The sequence below is a fragment of the Triticum aestivum genome, chromosome 6D (assembly GCF_018294505.1).
Source record: "Triticum aestivum cultivar Chinese Spring chromosome 6D, IWGSC CS RefSeq v2.1, whole genome shotgun sequence".
Taxonomy (NCBI): Eukaryota; Viridiplantae; Streptophyta; class Magnoliopsida; order Poales; family Poaceae; genus Triticum; species Triticum aestivum.
This window is the reverse complement of record NC_057811.1, coordinates 207,363,700-207,388,351: the sequence shown is the minus strand read 5'-3', so window position 1 is coordinate 207,388,351 and position 24,652 is coordinate 207,363,700.

Below are 24,652 nucleotides of genomic sequence, written 5' to 3'. Positions count from 1 at the left end.
GTCGGGCCAACTGCTCTTCTCCTCTTATAGTTGGGTTTGGTCGACGAAGACTCCACCGGCTTGCTCTAGCACGGCACCCTCACAAACGGCACCCTGTAGATGCTCGATCCTTCAATCTCTGGTGGATGCTCCATCTTGGATCGATACTCCCACCACCGCTGCCTCATGATCGGATTCGGTGAATCTATTTGCTCCATGGCCCAGAGGAGCAGCTCTGTGTACTCCTGCACGACTCCCTTCGGGAGTATCGCTGCCTTTTCGCTTTGATGCAGATATTTGGCCATGGATGTGGCCATCGCTGCTAGTTGGTCCCTGTTGTAAAACCAAGACGGTATCTCCAACATCCTAGCATATTGGTTGTACTCCTCCATCAATCTACACGTATCGGTTGTACTCCTCCATCGATCTACTTCTCCGCAACACCTTCACTCGCCGGTGGTGGTTTTGAATGGAAGAGGAGAGGAGCGGAGCTGGCTTTGGATTAGAACGGGAGAGGAGCGGCGCTGGTTTTTGATTGGAACATGAGAGGAGGGGCGGTGCTTTTGAAATGGAAGAGGAGAGGAGCGGCGCTGGATTTAGATTGGAATGGGAGAGGAGCGGCGGTGGTTTAAGAGGAGAGGAGCGGCACTGGTCTTGGAAGTATTTTTTTGTTTTGTATATTTTGGGCCAAATTTTGACCATGTACTGTATTTGACAAGCAAAATGTGAATGCATGTCACAAAAAGTTGTATTGTTTGGTTCGTATCTGAATGTACTTTCAAATTATATTATTTTGCAACGTATAACGTATATTTTATTTGTGAAAATCATGGTCAATTATGATCCAGAATAGAAGGGAGACTAGTTAATGTGGGGTCGCTTTCTTAATTGAAGGGTAAATTGATTTTGATTTTGGTCCATTCATGGCACGCCGACCCTCTCGTCCAATCCTAAATCGCTGCCTCATGCCCCTCTCCCTCTTCTGCATTGCAAAACCACCTCCTCTCCTCTCCATCATCTCCATTCCAAAACCACCGTCTCGCTTCTCCCTCTTCTCCATTGCAAAACCACCCCCTCTCCTCTCGATCTTCTCCATTGCAAAACCACCGTCTCGCCTCTCCCTCTTCTCCATTGCAAGACCACCATCTCGCCTCTCCCTCTTCTCCATTGCAAGACCACCGTCTCGCCTCTCCCTCTTCTCCATTGCAAAACCACCCCCTCGAGACGAAAGTTAGACGGAGGTCGAGCATCCAGAGGATAACGAATCGATCGAGTACCGTGTGCCATTCGTGTGAGGGTGCAGAGCCAGCCGGAGCCATAGGAGTATTCGTTCTCCCACCGCAAGAGGAGGTCGGATGGCGCGGTGTCGCTTCCCCACTGTTCTCCATGGTTCCCTCGACGCTCGCCTCGTTTCAACGGCGGCGGTAGGGTTTAAGGTAAGCTTCGCACTAATCGAATCTTCCATCTGCTCATGCTAACAATCAGTGTGACGGCTAATGAAAATCATGCTTACAATCAGTCTTCGAGTACTACGCCAATCACCCTAAAATAGCTCTGGACCAAAAAGAAACTTGTGACACTGTGTACAAATAAAGAAAAATAGATTGGTTCTTCTTTCAGAAAAGAGTACTCCCTAGAAAAGTGCCAATATAAGCTACTAGTATTTGGCCCGAGAAAGATTCGTCCACAGAGAGCGCCACACATGCCACTAGTGGTGGTGGATGCCAATGCTTAGATGGGGCATGGTTGGTGTCGGTAATTTTTACTTGGAACACCTCGCACTCTGCATATGTGCCGGTTTCATCCGTACATTTGTGCAGTTCCACCAAAATGCAGCTGAATGACCCTGTTTACACGGATAATGAAAAAGCGTGATTAGATTATAATGGCACTAGTTGATGAAACATACACTAATAAATAGAAGAAAATATTGTGATAGTATCATAGTATGCCATGCTGCGAGGGCGAGATGGGCCCTGCGACGCCTCATACGGTAGGCCTCATACTGGAAATCGACCCAATTCTCCCCGATACACCTTCTGCCACGGATGAACATCAGTGTACAGCGGTAGTACAAGGAGGGGCCTTGAGACATTCCAAACTCTATTTTTGTGCAGGTCAACTAAAATTAAGCACCCCAGTTTGCAAAAACACTTAAACATTAACAATGGGACTAGTTGGTGAAACATATACTAATAAAGAGAAGAACTTTCTTTATCTACATTGGAAATGAAATGATAGAGAGGACACTCGCTCTATTTTGACTGTAGTATTAATTCATTTTATTCGTGGCACTAGGGTCGAGCAGGTGGCAAGCGAGGTGTACCGTGCGTCGCAAGGATGGAGGCTGGGGGTGCTTAGACTGGGATGCTGAAGCTGACTCTTTCAGTCCCTATTCCCCCCCTGATGTTTCTGTGGTAGCATTTGGGTTGTAATCCAAACTTGGTTGAGCTGGTGCTGCGTCCCCCCACCTGCCTAGCTTATGTGGCGAATTTGTCTCCTGCTAGTACTCAATCCGTTCTAATAGTAGTTGCGTAACTACCCGTTTACACTGAGATGTTGTCGGATAATGGTTCTCTATGGTTGGGTTTCTTTAATGAAATCGGAGGAAACCCTCTATTTCGATATATAAAAAATCAGTGGCACTAGCGGTGCCAAAACATTGCCTCAAGTTAATAGTGCCACTAGATTAAGGTGCAAAATAATAACATTACTGCTTTATCATGGCAGTGCCAAAACAGTAGCACAAGACCAGACTCAACATGCAGGATATTTGGCAAACGGTCAAACCAAAAAGGAACATACCTCGTGATGGGAACCATATCTGTAGTCAACGCCATCGTAGAAGGGATGACACCAGTCACCAACATGGAAGATTCAATTCATGGTACCTTTTTGTGCAGTTCACCTAAAATGAAGCAATGTCCGATGAGCTAGCAGCTTCTTCTTCATTAGTTGCAATAAAATTGAGCAACACAAGGTTGGTCGTGAAGCTCGTGGAATATTCAACGATAATTTGGATATCATTTGTGCAGTTCAACTAAGATCAAGCGTGAAATGTATATCTTTGTTTGCACAAGAAGGTGGAAAGGAGGGTGACTAACAAGTGATGAAACATACATCAAATGAAAAGAAGCATGTTGCTTATCTGAATGGCGATCCTATAAGGACAGTACCAATTTTGAAAGCAGCAGCATTGCTAGATATTAGTGTGGGCATTAGGATTAACTATGACAACTGTTAAATGCGACATTACTTTAATGGTGCCATTGCTTCATTTTACCAGCAACATTACATTAACAGTTGCTAAAGAGTTGGTATTTGGGCACGGGAGAGTAGGCAGACAAGGATAGTTGCATTTCTAACGAAAAGAAACAACTTATATTAATGGGAAATTTAGCAGGACATGAAAAACAGCGCCATTGATTCATATTACTGGAGGAATTACATTGAAAACAACATTGGTTTACCGTGTCCTTACTTTTAACAGTGCGACTGGTACATTTTACCAGTGGCATTACATAAGAGGGGTTCAGGGCAACAAACATCAAAACAGGATATCTGGGTTGGTCCCATTTTTGTTTGGAATAGCCACCTTATAATGTGTGAGGCTAGCAAATCTAGTGCTAGACATACTATGTTGACTTGTCCCTCAGTCCCCACTTTCTTTCCTTTTTCAACTGCGTTTCCCTTTATTTCCCTATTAGACAAAGAGACCAGTTGGATAGCCAGTCTCTGCTACTTTTCGCCCCCATTATTTTCTCTTTCCACCAAGTCCTAGATTCAGGTAACAAATCTTGCCCCACCGCCCACCCCCTTTCTTCCCTGTTTGAACCAAGTAGTACTAGATTCGACTGCATGAACTAGTTTTACCTCTTAACAGTGAAAATTCAGGTGGCTTTCGAACAGCCGATCGGTCCTATCTACAAGGGGGCCTAAGAAATAGTAAAATATACAAATGTAGCGACGTCAGGAGCTGGGGAAGTAGAGCAAGGCCGTTTTCGGAGAACTTATACCTGAGGGTCACCAGGATGTCGCTAGGTGGGTGGCGGGAGGCTGGATCTGCCCACACTATGACAGTGAGGAAGAAGGGGTCGGAGGCCCTCCCTAGCCGGTGCTGCGTGGGAGAGAACGGCAAGGCACGCTGATCGGGACGCGCCGACAGTGGGTAAGAGTCGTCGCCTAGGACGACCGTGTGAACATTGCACCTTCTCACCTTCCCCGGCAGAGAGGATCCGGCTGGATCTGTGACCAGCGGTGAGCAGAGAGAGAGTGTGGCCACCACTATCATGTTTAGATCTAGAGAGGACGAGACAGTGTGAAGAGAGCAACACTAGCAAGCAAGCGCGGAGGCTCCTGCCTATATAGTGGAGTAGCTTTCTTTTATCTACGAGAGCCAGCTTGACCTCGTCAATGACTGTCGACAAGTCTTCATGCACGTGCCCCGAAGGTGCAGTTGTCGTCATTTTCATCTAAAGCACCAGATGAACATATAACACGAAAAAATGCCACATGACAAGAAACCATAACCTCACTGACCAAAGGAGACAACATGAATCCCGACGGACAAACTAGACGAGGATCAAAGCTCAAATTAACGGTAAACTCGTAGAAAAGGGGTCCATCGATATATGTCCTAACTAACACAGCCGGCTTGACCTAGATGGCAGCCGATAGTCTTCTTGCCTGTGCCCCCTATGACCAGCGCCTTGGAGGAACTCAGTTGTCGCTGTTTTACCCTCGCAGTGATCCGAAGCACATGACACCTAATATTGCAAGATGGAAAGAAACCTTTTTTTAGATTTCTCATCCGAATTACAACCCTATCAACACAGCCTGCATGATATGTAGACGATAGCCAATCCAGCCGTCTGCTGGAGTCTGGTCACATGCATGGACGAACTGATCTTCCGTGTCATGCAGGGACCGTCCATGCACCAACGTCTGTGCAACACTGCTCCAGTACTATCGCTCGTCTCTCTCTTCTATTAACTCAGCCGACTTGCGAGGCCGGGAAGTGTGCCTATGGTCGGTTCTCAATTGCGGTCCCACATGTGTGTGCAAACGCAATATGACACACATTCCATTCAGAGAGCGGCGTGCCAGACCGGCCGGCCGTCTGGGGTGCGACGTGAACGCGACGAGCGTGCTATTTACATGTGTACCGCTGTTTTCTTGGGGCTTTGCTCCAGGGCGCAATCCATGGATACAAAATTATATTTAAAAGTCGAGGGTGGAGCTTTTCCCGCATGGTAGGCGAGGCAGTTCCGCCTAGTCGGTTCGACAAAGAGGCGAGAAGATGAGGGAGTAGGCTGCTGCAAACGTAGGGCTGTGTGATTTGACGGCTAGTTACTGCTGGACAGGTGGGGCCCTGTGATTTGACTTGCCATTATCATTTTAACTGCGGCGCTACGACCGGCATGAGTCACCCGATTCCTGACCACCTCCATGGTATACAGGTGCCGAGTACTGTACTCCTTACTCCTTTTGGCAAATGCAATAAATACTACTCCCTATCTCTCAGTTTACAAGGTGTGCGCGTACCCCTAGGTCATCAATTTGACCAACCTTCATATACTTCAAATGTTCTATTTCCAAATAGTATAATTTTTGTGTTATATAGTTTATATTACGGTGATAAAATTGACAACCTAGGTATACGCGCAGGACTTGTAAACTGAAATGGAGGGAGTACAAATAAAGAGATAGAGAGAAGTAATTTTTTTTACTCTTATAGCCAACCTTACAGCTAACCTTGTTGTATGAGTGACTAAGTGATGCTATGTATGACATGCCAACATCAGATAGCCTAACGCACCTAGATGGAGGAAGTAGTTTCATGCATGCAAAGTAGGCAAAAACGCTCATTTATAGCCGTCTGAAATCTCCAAGGGCACGACCGCGCGAGAGAGGCCACGGTCGTGGTAGGCATGACCATGATACGGGCTGCTGACAGCCCTTGGATCTGAGATCGAACGATCACATGCTAAGTTGCTGAAAATTTGCAGAATAACCCTCCAGGACAGGATATTCACCCATAGGTCTAGAATCACATGATGCAACCGTTCGATCTCAGATCCAAGGGCTCTCGGAAGCCCGTATCATGGGAGCATGGAAAGCTTCGTATCACCTATAATTTTCCCAACGCTTGACGTGCGAACACGCAGATGCATGAAGCCGTTTAATTCGGCATCTAGTAGACATGACATCTAATTGGCCCCCCATAGTACTGTGCATGAATCCATTTATCCACTGTGCAAGCCACGACCCTGCCATTCGCACGTCCCACTCAGCATTTTTACAATCGGAAAACCGCTAGCAGTTCGGTCCTACTCATCCCCGGCCATCCTTTAACTTTATGGCAGTTTGCTCCTTGTCGTTCCGTCCTTTCACATTACAGCAGTTCCACTAATCCTAACCCTCCTCCCCAATCCATGGCATCCCAAATCTCCCTGATCAGCGGTGAGTACAAGGTTAGAACCATCACCGGCGATGAGTTCGACGTCATCTACACCCGTTCTACCATGACAGTGAAAGGATGCCTTGCTCGCTTCAGACGCATGTTCGAAAAGTCAAATGATGAGTGGGTCGCTGGGCTAGATGTTGAGTACACCACAGTCCTGGACAAAGAGAAGAATCTAAAGGAGGAAGAGAAGCTGAAGCCTGCCGTGATCCAGGTTTGCTTGCATAACTTGTGCTTGGTCTACCACATATGCCATGCCGACATTGAGTGCGAGGAATTTAAGCACTTCCTCGCAGGCGGCGTAGTCAAATTCGTTTCTGTAGACTTTACGAACGACAAAACATTCTTAGATCAGATAGGCCTCGTTGTAGGCGAGCCCCTCGACCTCCAGAAGAATGGGTTGGTGTCCTCCCATTAGCCTTCAATGCTGACCCTGGCAGGAGCCATGGTTCATCCTTCGTATGGTAAACTGAAGAAACCTCCGCCCAAGTTTCATCATCATGCATGGCAGTGGAATGTACTAGATATAGACCACATCTAGTATGCGGCAATGGATGCCTACCTTTGTTTCAATATCTACAAGGGTTGGATGAAGATGAAGAGCCAAGTGTGCGATTCAAGCAAAGAAGTATCGGCCAAGAGGAAGAGGGACAAGGACGAAGTCGAGCACGTGGACGAGGAGTCCGAGTAAGGTGGCAGTGTCATTGCTCATGGAGGTTCTAATGTAGTGTCTACCAGATTAGTTGCTTAGTTTAATTTTAGGGTGCTTAGTTTTATTTGAGGGGTGTGTTGTGCTGAGCCCCCAGCAGAACTATGTTATGTTCCTTCGCGTTACTTTAACTCTTCAGTACGTACATACTAGTATTTATTATAGTTCATCTTGTAGTTGGTAGTACTACCACTCGTTTCTTCACATTATCTACGTAGAATATATATGGCCAACATCATATAGCCAGCAATTTAGTTGTCAAAGAATTTCAGGGTGCTTAGTTTTATTTGAGGGGTGTGTTGTGCTGGACACCATTATTGTGACTCAAATCTCTTTTGCCATGTTATAATGACATAAATACCTATGGATCAACATGCCGGCTCTCCCTCCATCTCACTACAGTACAATAAAGTGTGGGGTCTACTTGATCCCAACAGCGCTCTTATTTTCCTGTAAAATTATTCGCTTGGTTACTCCTGACAAGCGGGGCCACACTTATCATTGTGAGATAGAGATAATCGACATGTGGGTCTAGGCTTATTTTTCTCATATAACATGGTCAATGGGTTTGACGTGAAAATAACAATGTCTAACGACATTTTTGAGCGAACATCTAACGGAACGATGGCATTTCTGAGCAAGCATCTCACGGATCGATGGCATTTTTGAGTAGTTGTAATTTCTAATGGAAAAACTGAGTAGTGAGACACAACTAGTGGCATAAATAATAAAAACTCAAGAATTAAATAGGTATGCAAATTTCTTTAATAGACCCTAAACCCTAGCTTTTTTAATAGTACTATATGCATAATTTGGCGTCGAGCGCTCTCTATATGTACCACCTTTTTTCTTTAATTTCATCTTGTTAGTTTTGCTCCATGGCGCAATCCAACGATACTACTATTGTACAAACGTATACATTTAAAAGGCTACAGGGCGGGGTAGTCTCGCTTGGTCGGTTTCACAAGAGGCGAGGGCCTTTGTTACTTGACGGCTTATTACTGCTGGAAGGCGGGGCCTTGTGATTTGACTGCTCGTATAAATGTTGCCGGCGACCTGAGGAGGAGCAAAGAACGGTGCGGTATACTCAAGTTTTCCACAGGAATACTAGTACGACGGAGGAGCACGAAACACGGCAGCCCAGTGCGATATGGAGATAAAAAATGATCTAATTTGCTAGTCATCGATCCCACGACGCCGCTCATAGTTAGCATTGTTCTATTCATGCCTCACAGAGAACATGACACATGCGGCAGAACACCCGAAGCAAAAGAAGAAACACACGAGCAAAAGAAGAAGGAAGATTACCCCCCCCCCCCAAAGAAGGAAGACACACACACGTCTGGGGTGCTGCTCTCAACTACATGAATGGTTGCTAGCCGCGGAGTCGTAACTGCTTCTTCATCATCTCCACGACCTCCATCTCCTCGTGCATCTCCTCCGCCATCTTCTTCATTCTGTCCATGATGCGGGATTTCTCAATGTGAACCTTCATCATCCGTTCCACGGCCGCATTACGTACCTTGACAGCAGTCGGGTGCTCGATGTGGAGCTTTGCCAACTCCTCCTTCTATTCCATGATGAGGGTCTGCAGCATCTTCATCGTGGAACTACTCTTCTCATGCAGCTTCTTCCAGCCAGGGTTCTCCTCCTTCAGCAGGCCGAGCTCATGGCGGAGCTTCACCTTGTCCTCCTGAAGTTGCAGGATTTTGCTGGTCGCCTTCTTATCCGAGGCAATGCTCTTCTTCAGCAGCATCATGAAGCTGGTGGTCAACTCCCCCTGCTCACTGAGCTCAACGGGAATGTCGCCGAGGCTCTCCTTCAGCAGCTCCACCAAGCCGTCGATGAACTCCTCCTACTTATTGAGCTGATTAGGCATGTTGTCGAGGGATAACGATTCCAGCGCCGCCAGCTCGGCATGTTCGCCTCCACGGCTAGGGCGCTCTTATGATCCCTCGCCTCCACGGCTAGGGCACTCTTGGGATCCCTCGCCTTCCCGTGAGAGATCTTTCGAGGTCTCTGCCAGGCGGCGAGCCCTCTTTTTTTTCACGGCCTTGGTTGCCGCTCCCTTGTTATGAGTAGTTCTCGACCTAGAGCTCTGCAAAACGGCCATGGTAAGGATAGACGAACAAGAAAGACTTATGGGGAGGAAGAGGTAGAGTGATTTTTGGCTAGGTACTAGTTCCCCTTTTTATAACCTAGTACTACCACTAGTACTAAAACCTGCATGGTGGGAACGCGTTCAAGTTTGATACGTGTACTAGGTGTGAGCAGGTTTGCACTTAATTATACTATACACTTTGGAATGTGATGGGAACAAGCTAAAGATTAATAGATGGTTTTGGTTTGGAGGGCTGAAACGGGCATCGATGAGTTTCCTGGAACACAAATTTCATGTACTACTGCTCAAATGCGGTCGCACAAGTCAGTGATGTAACTGGTCATACATGTCAGACCAAGCCGATGCATGTCGCGCCTCCGCCTTGTGCTGCGCCAGGCGCAGCTCCTTCGAACTTCTTTCCAATCGATGTGACGCTTCCTCGATTTGATTTGCCGTTGCTGCCCAACACCTGAAATGCAGCCCTGGCATGTCCTCCGGCGCCACCGATCCGTGATTCCAGAGCAATGGATCCCCTCTAAAACACATGTGGTTTCACTCAAAGGCGGTAGTGCTGTGGGCCACAGCGAGAGGGTAGCCCGCGGGATCCTGGGATCTAAGGGATTATCCATGGCGGGATCCGATGGGTGAGGCGGGGAGGCGAGCCTAGGTGCTGGGAGAGCCCGACGAGGCTAAGGTAAAGATAGTACTACTCCACTCCGTCCATATTTAGATACAAAGGCCACCAACATAGCCCATGCAAAAATTGATCATGCTTCCTGCGTCCTGGTTTATTGGCCGCTTTTTTTGTGCCACTTTTTATGACATGCATAAATATTTTGTTACTTAAAAATATGGTCAAAAACTGGCACAAAATACGAAGGAGACAAATGGAAGTAGCAACCCATGATTTAACTACTCGCATGCACGCAGTGGCGTAGTAATGTCTTTCTCAACTACTTCCTCCCTCATGTCCACTCAATTTGCATGCGTTGTATTAATTGACCATCAACGATGTGAAGGACTTTACACGTGTCAAATTATCACACGGGGTGGATCTTCATACAAAAATGCATCCCACCGTGTACCCGTGTGTGTGTGTGCGTGTCGCGGGATATCCGCGGCCACCTATAGGACCGGGTTGCCCCTTGCTGGTTCGGCGAGGGGACGTCGCGTTGCGCAAAGAGCATAACAGCGTGCGGCAGCACGGCAGAGAGCACACAAGCAATTTACCCAGGTTCGGGCCGCCACGAGGCGTAAGACCCTACTCCTCCTTTGGTGGATTGATGGTGGAATGAGTGTGGTAGCGTGTAGTACACTTGCCCGACAGGGTTTGCCTAGGGGCCGCAGCGACTATGCGCGTATGGTGGCTTGGGTTCCTCAACTTTCCAACCCTTCCTACGAGTGCCATGGGCCTCCTTTTATAGAGTAAGGGGTTACCACAGTGGCAAAGTGGTCATTATCCCCTGATATGATAGCGAGCTGTGCTATCATACCAAACTCTGAGGGCTGACAGGGTGCATTAAATGCGCCGCTTAGTGTCACATCACTGGTCGCCCGGCAAGGCCTGCCGGGCTATCTTGCCAGCTCCACACCTGTTCCCTTGACATGTCGCAGGACGGGTGTCATCTGCGGGTTTCTTCTATAGGAAACGACTGCCATGTGGTGAATGGCTGCCACTTAATCACCTCGCGGCTCGACACCGCACTGATCGACGACGTGAGTCGTGTTTGAGTGGTTGGTGGGGTAGTTATGCCCCTGCGAGCCCCGGCAGGCTCTACCAGGGAGTCTTGATTGCTTGCTTCTGGTAGTGGTCTTGCCCCTTGCCGGGCTCGCCTGCCCGAATAGGGAGGCCCTTCTCTTGCCGATATCTTACTCCTCTGGCTCGATCTTGGTTCCTCTGGGATGCATGTTTGTTCTCCAAATCTCTTTGTTCTTCATTATTTGACTTAAGCTGGTGCTTCAATCTTGTTCTTGTGCGTGTGCACATTGGGCAACAGACCCAGGGTTTGTTGCACCGACAGAAGCCCCCGGGCCTGCCCCAAACGCGCTGCTGAGCATCGTCGGGGTCGGGCCTAATACGTGCATAGGCAGGATCGCTGAAGGGGTGGCCCCTTAAGGTTTCCTTTGCTGCTTCATTAGTCTTGATTTTGGGCCAGTTTCCGGGTTCCCCGCGCGTGGTGTAAAGCTAATAATGGTGGGGCCGCTCCAGTGATGGCCCGTGAATGACTTTAACGCACGGGGTAGAAACTGCCAATTTACTCTTCCCACGGCGCGCCCTTATCCTTGGCCACGTATGTTGCATGCATTGCGCGGGGTAGGTAACGGAGGCGCGTGGCGCGGGAGAGCACCGTGGAGAGGGTCCGCTCGCCTTGAGTTGGCAGAGGAGGGCGGTGGCCACCCATTGATGGAGCAGCTGCCCTCCCCCTCCCGGCCTATAAAAGGGAGGGGTGGAGGAGGGCGGAGTCGTCCATCTCTGCACTCCTCTTCCTTCTTTCCTCGTTCTCTGCTTCCACCGGCGATGCCGTAGAGAAGAGCCTGGGGCCAGCCCCCGGGCTCATGTTTGGGGCAATTGTTTCCCCATGCTGGTGCTGGCGCTTGGTGAGTGAGCCTGGTCCTTGACATGGTGAATCTGTTGGTCTCTTCGAGGCTCGGCCGGGAGGCGGGGCTGGAGATCATTGGTAGTCCCAGCATTGCCCCTCCCGGAGGTCTTGGGGCTGTTGTCTATGAGAGGCACACCTTCCGGTCCGCCGAGGCGATGGTAGTGTTGCATGACCGTTGCGGGTGATGCCGCTACCGTCTCTGCCCCTTCCCCCTTTTCTCCCCCTATTCCTTTCATTCGGGGAGGGGCGACGGTCCTTGCTCATCACCTTGCACAGCTCATGGGTGCACGCCACCTGTGGACTGCGGCGGACGACCACTCCGCTGGTCCTTTCGTCGCCGCCCTCTCCCAAATGCCCCTTTCATTCTCCTTCCCCTCTTGCTCTAGTATCCTGGGGAAGAGGAGCACTGAAAGGAAAAGAGGGGTTATTGGGTTTTTATCTTTTTTCAATCTTAAACTGGCAGGCAATTGCTAAATTTTAATTCAAATAATGTAATCTCTCGAGACCATCTTTGTGTTCTGTAATGCTTGTACTTGTGTTAGCATATGAATGAAAAAGATGAACCTTGCCGGGAACCCGTTCATGTATATGTCCATGCAGAGGTGGAGTGCCTCTTTAATAAAAATAAACGAGTTTTTCCCGGCAGGATATCCTGCCGGCACCCTCTTTGTCTACCGGAGAGCTACGTCTATGAGGGAACAGACAGAGGGGCTAGCCCCCCGCTAGCTCCTTTTTAGCAAAAGGCTACTACGACCATCCTGACTGAAGCAACGTTCGAGTCATGGATGGGAGCACCTAAGTTTCAAGAGAGAGGCGAGGTTTTCTCATGCAAAGTCAAAGCTTTACAGAACACTAATGGGCAAGAGGTAAACTTATCTGTTTGGCTTGCCGGGGATCGTTGTGCCGTGCAATCTTCTCATCCTTTGTCGAAGTCAAGTTCACGGCGGGGACCTCCAACTCCATGTAGATGAGAATGAATGCAGAATGCAATCCTATCTATATGCATATGCAAATGCTCATGAAATGCTTACGCAGTGATCTGGGTGTGCTCGTGCATGCATGCAATCTTAGTTGGGGCCCCCTACTACGCTTCTTTATTTTCTCTTGCACGGGTTCATCGCCCCGGCTTTGTACAAGGGGTTACATGCAGCTGAGGCAAGGCCTGTACAAAAGGGTGGCTGTCGGGCAGTACCCGGCAACCTCATGCCTTATGGGTAGTACTTATGGAGATGCTCAATATTCCATTAGTTTTGCAACTGAGTTCCATCCCCGGTCTCCAGACGGACTGCACCAGGTCTGGTGACTCGTACCACCCGATAAGGGCCTTCCCACTTTGGTGATAGCTTGTTTGTACCCTTGACGGACTGAACGCGCCTAAGGACAAGGTCACCTTCCTCAAAACGCTGGGCATGAACCCTGTGGCTATGATAACAACGCAGGGCTTGCTGGTAGCATGAAGCACGCGTAGCAGCCCGGAGACGATTCTCCTCAAGTAGCATAGCGTCGTCACGCCGGTGCTGATCTTATGCTACTTCATCGTAGGAAAGCAATCGAGGGGACCCGTAAATGAGTTTCGTGGGGATAACTACTTCTGCCCCGTAAACCAGGGAGAAGGGAGTCTGCCGGTAGCTCGGTTAGGTGTTGTTGTGAGGGACCAGAGAACTACCGGCAGGTCCTCGATCCACCGTCTGCCGTGCTTCTGCATCGTATCGAAAGTTCTTGTCTTGAGTCCATGAAGCATTTCAGCGTTCGCCCTCTCAGCTTGTCCATTGCTCCGTGGGTGTCCCACAGAAGCGAATGAGGACTTGCATCCGAGGGCATGAACATATTGCATAATGGCGTGGCTCATGAACTGGGTGCCGTTGTCAGTGATGATCCTTGCCGGAACTCCGAAACGACACACCAATTCTGTCAAGAACTTGATAGCTGACTGAGCAGTCACCTTTCTCATGGCAGTCACTTCCGGCCACTTTGTGAACTTGTTGATGGCAACGAACAAGAATTCAAAGCCCTCGATTGCTCGGGGGAAGGGGCCGAGGATATCGAGCCCCCAGACCGAAAATGGCCATGATAGAGGGATTGTCTAAAGGGCTTAGGCAGGCAGGTGTGTTCTCTTGGAATGGAACTGGCAGGCTTCACATGTCGTGACGAGCTCAACTGCATCTTGGAGGGCTGTGGGCCAATAGAATCCTTGCCGGAATACTTTCCAAAATAATGCCCTTGATCCAATGTGTGAGCCGCACATTCCATTGTGAATCTCAGCCAACAGTTCCTTTCCATCCTCCCGGCGAACACACTTCAATTTCACACAGTTGGGCCTCCTTCGGTACAGAGTGTCATCGAAAAACTGATACATACTGGCCCTCCGGGCTACTTTTTTAGCTCCATCTTCATTGCCAGGGAGTTCTCTGGTTTGGAGGAAGCGGACAATGTGCCTCGCCCAAGTTGGAGCCTGGGGCTCGGCAACGAGGACTAGCGGCATCTCCTCTACTTCGGGAGCACCAGCCTCGATCGCGGGGTCGATAGGCCCGGCTGGAGGGGGTGGTCCGGCAGGCTGTGTGGAGTTGTTTCCGGCAGGGTCTCTGCCAAGAATGGACGGCTCGACCGGGAGAGGCTTACCGTAGTCCAACTTTCTCCTTTTCCAGGCCATTGTGGCTGGTGAGGGCTGAGAGAGATAGAGAACAAAAGTTTCTGGTTCCATAGGAAGCTTTTGCGCAGCACACTTTGATAGGTGATCAGCTATGCTGTTTTCCGCACGGGGTACGTGCTTTGTTTGCAACCCGTCAAAGTGCTCCTCCAGTCTCCTCACTTCCTTGACGTATGCTTCCATCAATGGGCCTTGATAATCCTTGTTGACTTGTCTCCCCACAATCCATGAATCTCCTTGGATGATCAGCTTCTTAATTCCCAATTCTGCTGCAATCCTGAGCCTGGCAAGGAGCCCTTCATACTCAGCTGTATTGTTGGTGGTTCTTTCCAGGCAAAGTGCATTTGGACGATTTACTTCAAGTGCTCCCCGGAGGGGGCAACTAGAAGAACGCCAGCCCTCGCACCTTGTAGGGAAAAAGCACTATCAAAATACATAATCCATTCTTGGGGTGATTCCTTGCCGGGGAGAGCTGTTTCTGTCATTTCCTCATCAGGGGTTGGCATCCATTCTGCAATAAACTCTGCCAGTGCCCTACTCTGAATAGTTGACGTGCAATCAAACTTCAAACCAAAACTGGATAACTCCAAAGCCTACTCCACTATTCTGCTGGTGGCCTCAGGGTTTTGAAGTATCCTTTGCAACGGGAAACGAGTGACAACCGTGATCTCATGGGCTTGGAAGTAGTGGCGTAGTTTCCTTGAGGCCATGATAAGGCCAAAGATCAACTTTTGCACGCCAGAGTACCTCTATATAGCCCCTTGTAACAAGGAGCTGACGAAGTACACTAGGCCCTGCACCACTTTCTTCCTTGCCGCGTCCTTGGCTTGCCCTCGTTGCCGTGCTCATTGCTGTTCTGATCCTTTTCTGACTCTGCCGTCATCTGGCCACTTTCTGCCTTATCCACTTCTCGCTATGCTTCCAAGGCCGCACTGACCACTTGGTTGGTTGCCACCAAGTAGAGCAATAATGGCTCTTAGGGTTTGGGTGAAACCAAGGTAGGCACAGACGATAGGTAGGCCTTGAATTCCTGCAGCGCTGCATCCGCTTCCGGGGTCCACTTAATAGGCCCTGCTTTCTTCAAAAATTTAAAGAACGGTAAGGCACGCTCGGCAGACTTGGAAATGAATCTGCTTAGCGCGGCAACGCATCCCGTCAAGCGCCTTACATCTTTAACTGTCCTTGGTGCTTGGATCTGTTCAATGGCCTTGATCTTGTCAGGGAGGGCTTCGATCCCCCGATGGGACACGAAGAATCCAAGTAGCTTGGCGGAGGGAACACCAAATACACACTTCTCCGGATTAAGCTTCAAGTTGATCTTGCATAGATTAGAAAATGTCTCCTCCAAATCCTGGATAAGGGTGGACTTATCCTTGGTTTTGACCACGATGTCATCCATATAGGATTCTATATTTCTGTCCAACTGTGGCTCGAAACCAATCTGGACTGCTCTTGTAAAAATGGACCCATCACTCTTTAATCCGAAAGGCATGCAGACAAAGCAGTACGTACCACACGGAGTGATGAACGATGTATTCTCCTCATCTTCTTTGGACATGAAGATCTGGTGGTATCTGGAGTATGCATCTAGAAAGCAGAGCAAATCACAACCTGAAGTGGAATCCACGATCTGCTCGATGCACGACAAGGGAAATGGGTCCTTCGGACAAGCCTTGTTGAGATCTGTGAAATCAATGCAAAGCCTCCATTTCCGATTCGCCTTCCGGACCACCACTGGACTTGCTAACCATGTAGGGTGTAGTACTCCTCTGACCAAACTAGCTGCCTCTAGTTTCTTGATTTCCTCGGCAATGAATTGCTGCCTCTCCAAGGCCTACTTCCGGACTTTCCGCTTGACAGGTCGGGCATGTGGGCAGACAGCAAGGTGGTGCTTGATTACCTTCCCGGGAACACCGGGGATATCAGATGGTTGCCAGGCAAACACATCGGTATTCGCCTGAAGGAAGACAACGAGCGCACTTTCCTATTTGTCATCTAGGGTGGCGCTGATAGTAAAAGTACCATCAACGCCAGCCAGCCCTGCCGGGACCTTCTTCACTTGGGGTGCAGTACCCTTGGATTTCTTGCTGTTGGAACACTCCGGCACGTCATCTACGGGTGCAGTGCACTCGGAGGGGGCACGCTTCCCGAACTCCATGCCAGAGTTCCTACGATCCCTCTTCTTTCCTTTGTTTTCCTTGGCGGGAGCTGCTGCTGCCACAGCCTCTACTGCGACTGCATCCCGGTATATCTTGTCCACGCAGATAATTGCATCCTTCTCATCTGACGGGATAGTGATGACTCCCAGTGGCCCAGGGATCTTCAAAGTCTTATAAGCATAGTGTGATGCTACCATGAACTTAGCTAGGGCCGCGCGTCCCAGAATCCCATTGTACGGCAGGGGGAGATCAACAACATCAAACACAATCTTCTCAGTCCGATAGTTCAGTTCTCCCCCGAACGTCACCGGCAACGTAATCTTTCCCTTGGGATGGCTCCTGCCGGGATTGACTCCTTGAAATGTGTCGGTGACTTCTAGCTCTTCTTCTCCTATCGGAAGCTTGTTGATGACTTTTGGGGAAATCAGATTCAACCCCGCCCCGCCATCCACTAACATCTTTGTGACCATGAGGTTGTGAATTGTTGGGGAGACCAACAATGGCAAACACCCTACCGCTATGGTGCAGCCAGGGTGATCCTCCTCATCAAAGATGATGGGCGTGTGGAACCACTTGAGGGGCTTCCGGGCCTCTGGCTGTCGGAGTAAATGGCCACGGGTAGCCTAACCGACTACCCCTGGCTCTTTAAAAATTATCAGGCCGTTTGAGCCTTCAAGCATTCAAAGCATTCGGCCGCCTTCCCCCGGCCGGCTACCCCAGGAGCCGACTCTCAGAAGGCGACCCAGCCTCAGAAACCTCCCCCAAGATAACTACGAGATGGCCGACTCCAGGAAGCTGGCCATGGAGAACGCCGACTCCCAAGAGCCGGCCATGAAGAGCGCCGACTCCAAGAAGCCGGCCAAGACCGCACCCACCAAAACTACGCCCACATAACGGTGACAAGACGGGGTGTGGCTACAGTGCGGCCCACTACCCCCGAATCCCGAGGCAGGCATGGCCGCTGGACGCCGTACGGGTCAGCCATCTCCGGTCCGGCTCGGCACTGTAGCCATGATGGCCTCAACGTCATCCGCGACAGACGCCAGTATGGCCAGCGGGCGGCGGGCCCCTTTAGCCAGAGAGAGGCACGAAGGCGGCCCGGCCTCCCCCAGTCGGCCAGGGGCATAGCCGGCCCCCAGAAGCCAGCTACCCCCCTCCCTCGAAACATGTGCCACATTAAGGAGACAAGACGAGGTAAGGCTACAGTGAGAGCCCACGAGGCGGCACACTGTAGCCACGCTTACCTCGACAAAGCCCTCATCATCAGGGGCGAGGCTACAGTAAACAGCCGCCGACAAGACCCCCAGGCGGTGGGCCGGCCTGTCAACCAAGAGGCCAGCAGCTGGCGGGACCTACCAGTTGCCGGGCCCCAATGGCCGACGGAGAAGCCGGCGAGCACAGACACTGACGACTGGGACCCGCGCCCAGCCGGATTACAATTGTACCCCCGGGGGGTAGGCCTATATAAACCCCCCGGGGCACCCATGCAAAGGGTTGGCTTCTTAGAGTTACACACACACCATATAGAGAGGGAAGCAAGACCTAGACTTGCTCTTCTTCTCCCTTGAACCCGACAGCTCAAGGAGCACTTGTAGCTACTCATTCTGATCTAGTGATCATGCGGAGACCCCGCAGAGCAGGACTAGGGGTGTTATCTCCACGGAGAGCCCCGAACCTAGGTAAGATTCGCCGGCGAGCATGTCTTCGCCTCATCCCGTTTCCAGGCACCGGCGACGTCTTACTGGCTCCCACAATGATAAGCCACCCATTGGCATATGTCGCACCTACCACCCGACATTTGGCGCCCACCGTGGGGCCAGGTGCACCGTCGTCCGGAGACCTGTTCTGGACGGGAACCCTTTTTCTCCCCCGCGAGCGCAGCCAGCCTGCTGCGCCCGATGGCGTTTGCCCCGACGCGCTACAAGGCGTCGACGACGCCTGCGCGGCGAGCTGCCTCGCCAATCTGCTCGGCGAGGCTCGCATCTCCGACGAGCCCGCGTCCGACGCGGGCACGGACTACCCCGAGAGCCGCCTCGTCAGCCTCCTCGACCAACTTCACGTCTCCAGCGAGCCTGCTGCAGACTTGGAGTCGGTCGGCTCCACCGACCCGATGCTTGCCGATTCCGACACGGCATCGCTCGACGCCTACCCCTCCGACGTGGTGGTCTTCGACGACCCTCTCCCTCGAGCTGACAGCGGCAGCAGCGCTGTCACCGAAGTGTTGGTCATCAGCCACGTCGCCCACTCGGGCGAGAACGCCCGCGACGCCCTGCAAGCGGCGATGCACGACTTATCCGTCCCCATCCCGGCCGACGCCGACGCCGAGACCTTGGAGGCACGCCGCCTCGCCCTCATCGCAGAAGGCCAGAAGATAGCCTCCATGAGACGCCTCACCGAGGCCCACCAGCGCGAAGTCGACGGCACCGCCTTCGGTACGCCGCGGCCTAGCGGGCCGAGCCGAGCCGGCTTCCTCCAGAAGCGCGGCGCGGCTATCGCTAGCATGCTGGGGGCAGATCGCCCCGTCTACGCCACCCCGCTCGAGAATCCACGAGCCGCTCAGGCGGCCGCTGAAGAGCTAAATGGGCTAGGAGCCGATGAGCTCCCCTACATGACAAGGCGGATCCAGCAGCTGATCGACGCGGCCGCAGAACGACACGAAGCCGGCGCCCGCGCTGATAGTCATCCCCCGCGCCGGGAGCACACCGCGACGTCCCGGTCGCCGACTGTGAGCGGCGCCCGCGAGAGGAAAGACAAGGGGCCGGCTCCTAGCCGCAGCCGGACTCGTATCACCATCGAGCGCGACGCGGAAGGCCGCCCTCGAGCGGTGGAGCGCCAAGGAAATCCGCCTCCTCCCCCGCCTCTAGGGGAGAGACGCCCCACCCCGCCGCCTGTCACGCATCCGACTCTTGGTGGCCGACTAGGCCGCCGCGAAGGAGTCGGCGAGAACGACGCCCGCCACCGGATCGACCGCCTAGCTTGATACCTGGCGCTAGAAGAAGAAGACGATGTCGGCCCGCCATGCTTTGGCCCCCGCATCCGCGACGAGCCCTTCCCAAAGGGTTCTCGCTCCCTGTCGGGTGGTTGGTGCGACATATGCCAAGGGATGGCTTATCATTGTGGGAACCAATAAAACGTCGCCGGTGCCTGGAAACGGGATGAGGCGAAGACATGCACGCCGGCGGATCTTACCCAGGTTCGGGGCTCTCCGAGGAGATAACACCCCTAGTCCTACTCTGCGGGGTCTCCGCATGATCACTAGATCGATGAAAGGTAGCTACAATCGCTCCTAGAGTTGTTGAGATCAAGGGAGAAGAAGAACAAGGCTAGCTCTTGCTTCTCTCTATCTATGGTGTGTGAGTGTGTTATGCTTAGAAGGCAACTCTATGCTCAGAGGCCAACCCTTTGCATGGGTGCTCCGGGGGGTTTATATAGGCCTACCCCCCGGGGGTACAATGGTAATCCGGCTGGGCCCTGGTCCCAGCCATCAGTGTCTACGCTCGCCGGCTTCTCCACCGGCTGCTGGGTCCCGCCGGCTGGTGGGTCCCGCCGGCTGCCGGCTACTTGGTCGACAGGCCGGCCCCACCGCCTAGGGTCTTGTCGGCGGCTGCTTACTGTAGCCGCGCCTCGGATGACGAGGGCTTTGTCGAGGTAAGCCTGGCTACAGTGGGCCGCCTCGGGGGCTCTCACTGTAGCCTTCTTGTCTCCTTAATGGGGCTGCTGCTTCGAGGAAGGGAGTAGACGGCTTTTGGAGACCGGCTACGCTCTTGGCCGACTGGGAAAGGCTGGGCCGCCTTCATGCCTCTCTCTGGCTGAAGGGGCCCGCCGCCCGCGGGCCGTACGGGAGTCGGTCGTGGGTGACGTTGAGGCCAGCATGGCTACAGTGCCGAGCCGCACGGGAGATGGCCGTCCTGTACGTCCTCCTGTAGCCATGCCCGCCTCGGGTTTTGGGGGTAGTGGGCCGCACTGTGGCCACACCCCGTCGTGTCGCCGTTATGTGGGAACAGCTTGGAGTGGTTGTGGTCTCGGCCGGCTCTTTGGAGTCGGCGTTCTTCTTGGCCGGCTTCTTGGAGTCGGCCACCCTGTAGTCGTCCTGGGGAGGAGTTGGTGAGGCTGGGTCGCCTTCCGGGAGTCGGCTTCAGAGGCAGCCGGCCAGGGAAGGCGGCCCAATGCTCGGAGTGCTTGGAGGCCCGAAGGCCTGATAATTTTTTTAGAAGAACCAGGGGCAGTCGGTTAGGCTACCCGTGGCCATTTACTCCGACAGTAGTCCCCGAAGCTGATTGGGCTTCGAGGTGGAGTGGGGGTTGAGAAGCTCGATCAGCTTCCTATCGTGACTAGCCGGCAGCTGGGAGCCGGCCTTGGTCAGGCGCGCCGCCTGAGTCGAAATCTTCTGGAGTCGGAGGGCGGGAGCCCGCTGGCATGTGCACCGGGCCGCGGGCCGGCCACGGGCCGTCGGCGAACCACGTGGCCGGAAAGCCTGCCAGCCCACGCGCGTGACGGGACGTCGCCGCAGGGAGGGGGCCCGCCACGTCCGCGCCCCGGCCCAGGCGCGGATCCTTTGTATCCCGAAACCGCCCGCACGTTCCGTGCGGCAGTTTCGGCCCGCATTCATGCGCAATAATCGCGAGACGTGGGGGGATGGGCGTAGTTAATCCCACGTCCCCCCCACGTCTGGCCGCTTCGGCCTCGTGAGGCTATAAGTAGGGGGAGGTGGAGGGCGGTAGGCCCTCGCACGCTCCTCCTACTTCCACCGTCTTCTTCCTCTTGCCAGCTCTTGCGACAGCGCCTCACCGCCGCGCTCTTCCACCGCACGCTCCTCCGCCGCCATGCTAGCTTTCGCCATGCCTCCCACCGTAGAGCGGTTTGGCGGGGATTGGGACGGCTCCAACGTCCATGACGACCACGTCGACTTCCTCCGCGACACGCGGCGGCTGCCCAGCGCGGACAAAGTGGAGGTCCACCTCGCGCCGGAGAAGGAAATCTCGGCGAGGCTGCAGGAGGGCGAGCGGGTGGTCTTCCGCTCGCACTTCTTGCGCGGCTTCGGCCTGCCAGTGAGCGCCTTCTTCCGCTCCTGGCTCGACTTCTATCAGCTCCAGCCGCACCATCTCACCCCCAACGCGGTGGTGCTGCTGTCCGCCTTCGTCACCCTATGCGAGGGCTATCTCGGCATCCTCCCCACCCTTGAGCTCCGGGGGGAGTTCTTCCAGTCGAAGCTGGCCACGCGCAGTAAGGGCATGCCGGCTCATACTGGCACCTTCATCGCGTCGCGGAGATCGGCTGCCGACAACCCCTTCCCCGTCATCACGCTGATCCAATCGGTGAAGAAGTGGCAGAAGTCGTACTTCTACGTGCGGAACATCGCTCCACGGGGCGACTACATCAACCTGCCGGCTTACGTACCCGACCCACCGGCGGGCAGGCTGCCCCAGTGGTCCTTCCGGGCTGTGACGCTGTCGCAGGCAGGAAACGCCGCCATCTCCTGACTGCGGGTGATGGTCCAGTCGGAGGGCCTGACGGGGCCCGACCTTCTGGCCGCGTTCGTCACGCGCCGGGTCCTTCCGCTCCAGAGCCGGCCTCATCTGATCTGTCAGATGAGCGGCCAGCTCGATCCGAGCCGAATGTGCACCAAGGAGATGCCGCGCCATGAGGTCGCCTACATGGTGAACTACCTTGCGAACTGCGAACTCACCGAAGAGTGGCAGTTTGGCAAGGAGCCGTATAGCCGAGCCAATCCGTCGCCTACGTTATGCTCTCCCTGTGTCTTTTTCTCTCTCTTCGTTGCCGAGTTCCTCTGGGCCGACTCTAACTTAGTCGGCTTGTTCTTTGTCAGAGTCCTCTTCTTCGGCCGGCCGGCGGGTCAGACACGGAGCGCTGCTTCGTCCCCGACCGGACCGAACATGACCTGGAGGACCCCGACCTGGGGGCGGTCCATATGGACGACGACGTCGAGCCGGGCGGAGGCCAAGCCGGCGGCGAAACAGGCGGCTCCGGGTTCACTGCCACCTTCGACGACTGGCCGGACGAGGATGAAGCCGAAGCCGTCCCGCGCCGCCAGCCGGCATCTGGACGCGGCGCGGGCTCCTCCACTGCGCAGCCTGCTCGGGGTGGAGGTCAGAAGCGTCGCGCCGCCCAGGGCTTGTTCGGCAGCCGAACGAAGAAACCCAGAGGCGGGGCGGCAGCCACCAGGCGGGAGGAGGCGGCCGCGAAGGCGGCTCGTTTCTGCAAGGTGGTGAAGCAACCGCAGACCGTGTCGGCGTAAGTCCGAATCTTTCTTTGTGTACTCTCTTTCTTTCTTTTCTTTGGTGGTTCTTGAACTCTCGTCTTTTTCTTTAACGATCAGAGCTCCGTTGTCACTTGAGCGGGTGGCTGCTGGCTCCGTCGTCGAGTCGCCAAGGGGCTCTGGGAGCACCACCCGCCGCGTGGACCCCCGCGCCGACCTCCAGGAGGCGACGGAAAGGAACGCGCGGGAGGCGCGGGAGGAGCAGGAGGCACGGGAGGCGGAGGCACGGAAGGCGGCCGCCGCCCAGGCGGCACGGGAGGAGGAGGCGGCGACGGCACTCGCCGAGGCCGCAGCCAGGGCCCAGGCAGAGGCTGAGGCCGCGGTGGCAGCGGGGGAGGTTTTGATGGTCACCCCGCTGCGCGTCATGGCGCCTGGGGGCATGGAACCCTCGCCAGGGGGAGCCAGCGGCGACCAGCCGGGGCTGGGGGGAAGCGGCGACGACGTCATCATCTTGGGGACGGCGCCGGAGCCGACCCCGCCAACTGGGGCGGCCCAAGGCGGCCAGCCTGATCCGCCGCCTGCACAGTCGGCGGAGAGCGAGCCGGCCGCGAGGGCTGAGGTGGCGGTCCGGGTGCCGCCGAGCCGGCGCGCGGGGAAGGCCGCGTCGGAGCCACAGCCGGCCGTGGGCTCCAGCTCGTCGGCCCGAGACGCGGAGGCGGCCAGCGCTACCTCAGGATGGACGCCAGGCGGAGGGATAGCCGTAGTGAACGTGGCTGCACAAGACGTCCGGACCCGGCTCCAAAGCCAAGCCGCGGCGCTGAGGCAGTTCACCGACGAGTTCCTCGCAACGCGGGCGGCCATCCGGGTTAGTACTCCCGTCTTGTTTCTTCTTGACTTTGCTTTTTTCTTGATCTTGATTTCTTCCGTGGGGGCGCGTCAGCGCACCCACTGGGTGTAGTCCCCGAGTTCCGAGTCGGCTGCTGAGCAGGCGGCTTGGAACTTCTTGGAGGTTTTGTCTTTGCTGTTTTTGTTCTCACTTCGGTCTTCTGTCCGTCTTGCAGGACTACCACAACCTTCGAGCGGCCGCCTTCAACTCCCAGGCTCGGGAGCTGACTCAGAAGACCGCCGACCTTACTGAAAGCCGAGGTACGTGACTTGATCTTTATCTCATGTGGGGGCGCGTCAGCGCACCCACTGGGTGTAGTCCCCGAGATTCGGGCCGACTGCTGAGCAGTCGGGTCGGATCTTCCTTGACGATTTCTTACTGTTCTTCTTCTTCTTCCGACTTTGCAGCGGCCAACGCCAGTCTGAGGGCACAGCTGGGGGAGTCCCAGACTGCTCTTCGTGCCAAGGATGCCGAGCTCGCCGCCTTGGTGCAGGAGCGCGACCGCCTGGTCAAGAAGCTGGCCGACCAGGAGGAAGGCCACAAGGCGGCGCTGAAGGCTGCGCAGGATCGCGAAGCCACTCTCCAGGCCGAGTTCGAGATGGAGGCGGCTGGCTGGGCTGAGGCCAAGCAGACTCTGGTCTCTGGCTACGGCCAGATCGAAGATCTGGTTGACGGTAAGCCGCCTACCTCTCCGTCCTTTCTTGCCGTCTGCAACTTTGGCTTGCTTTCTGATTTTGGTGTTCTTCTCTTCCTTTCTTCTTCTTTCTTGCGCAGAGTATTTCCCTGGCTATTCTACTGCCGCCAACCAGACCATCGAGGCCCGTCGCCAGGCGCGGAGGCAAGCCGGCTTTGATCTCGCCAACCGCCGGCCGCTCGCTGGAGGAACAGCTC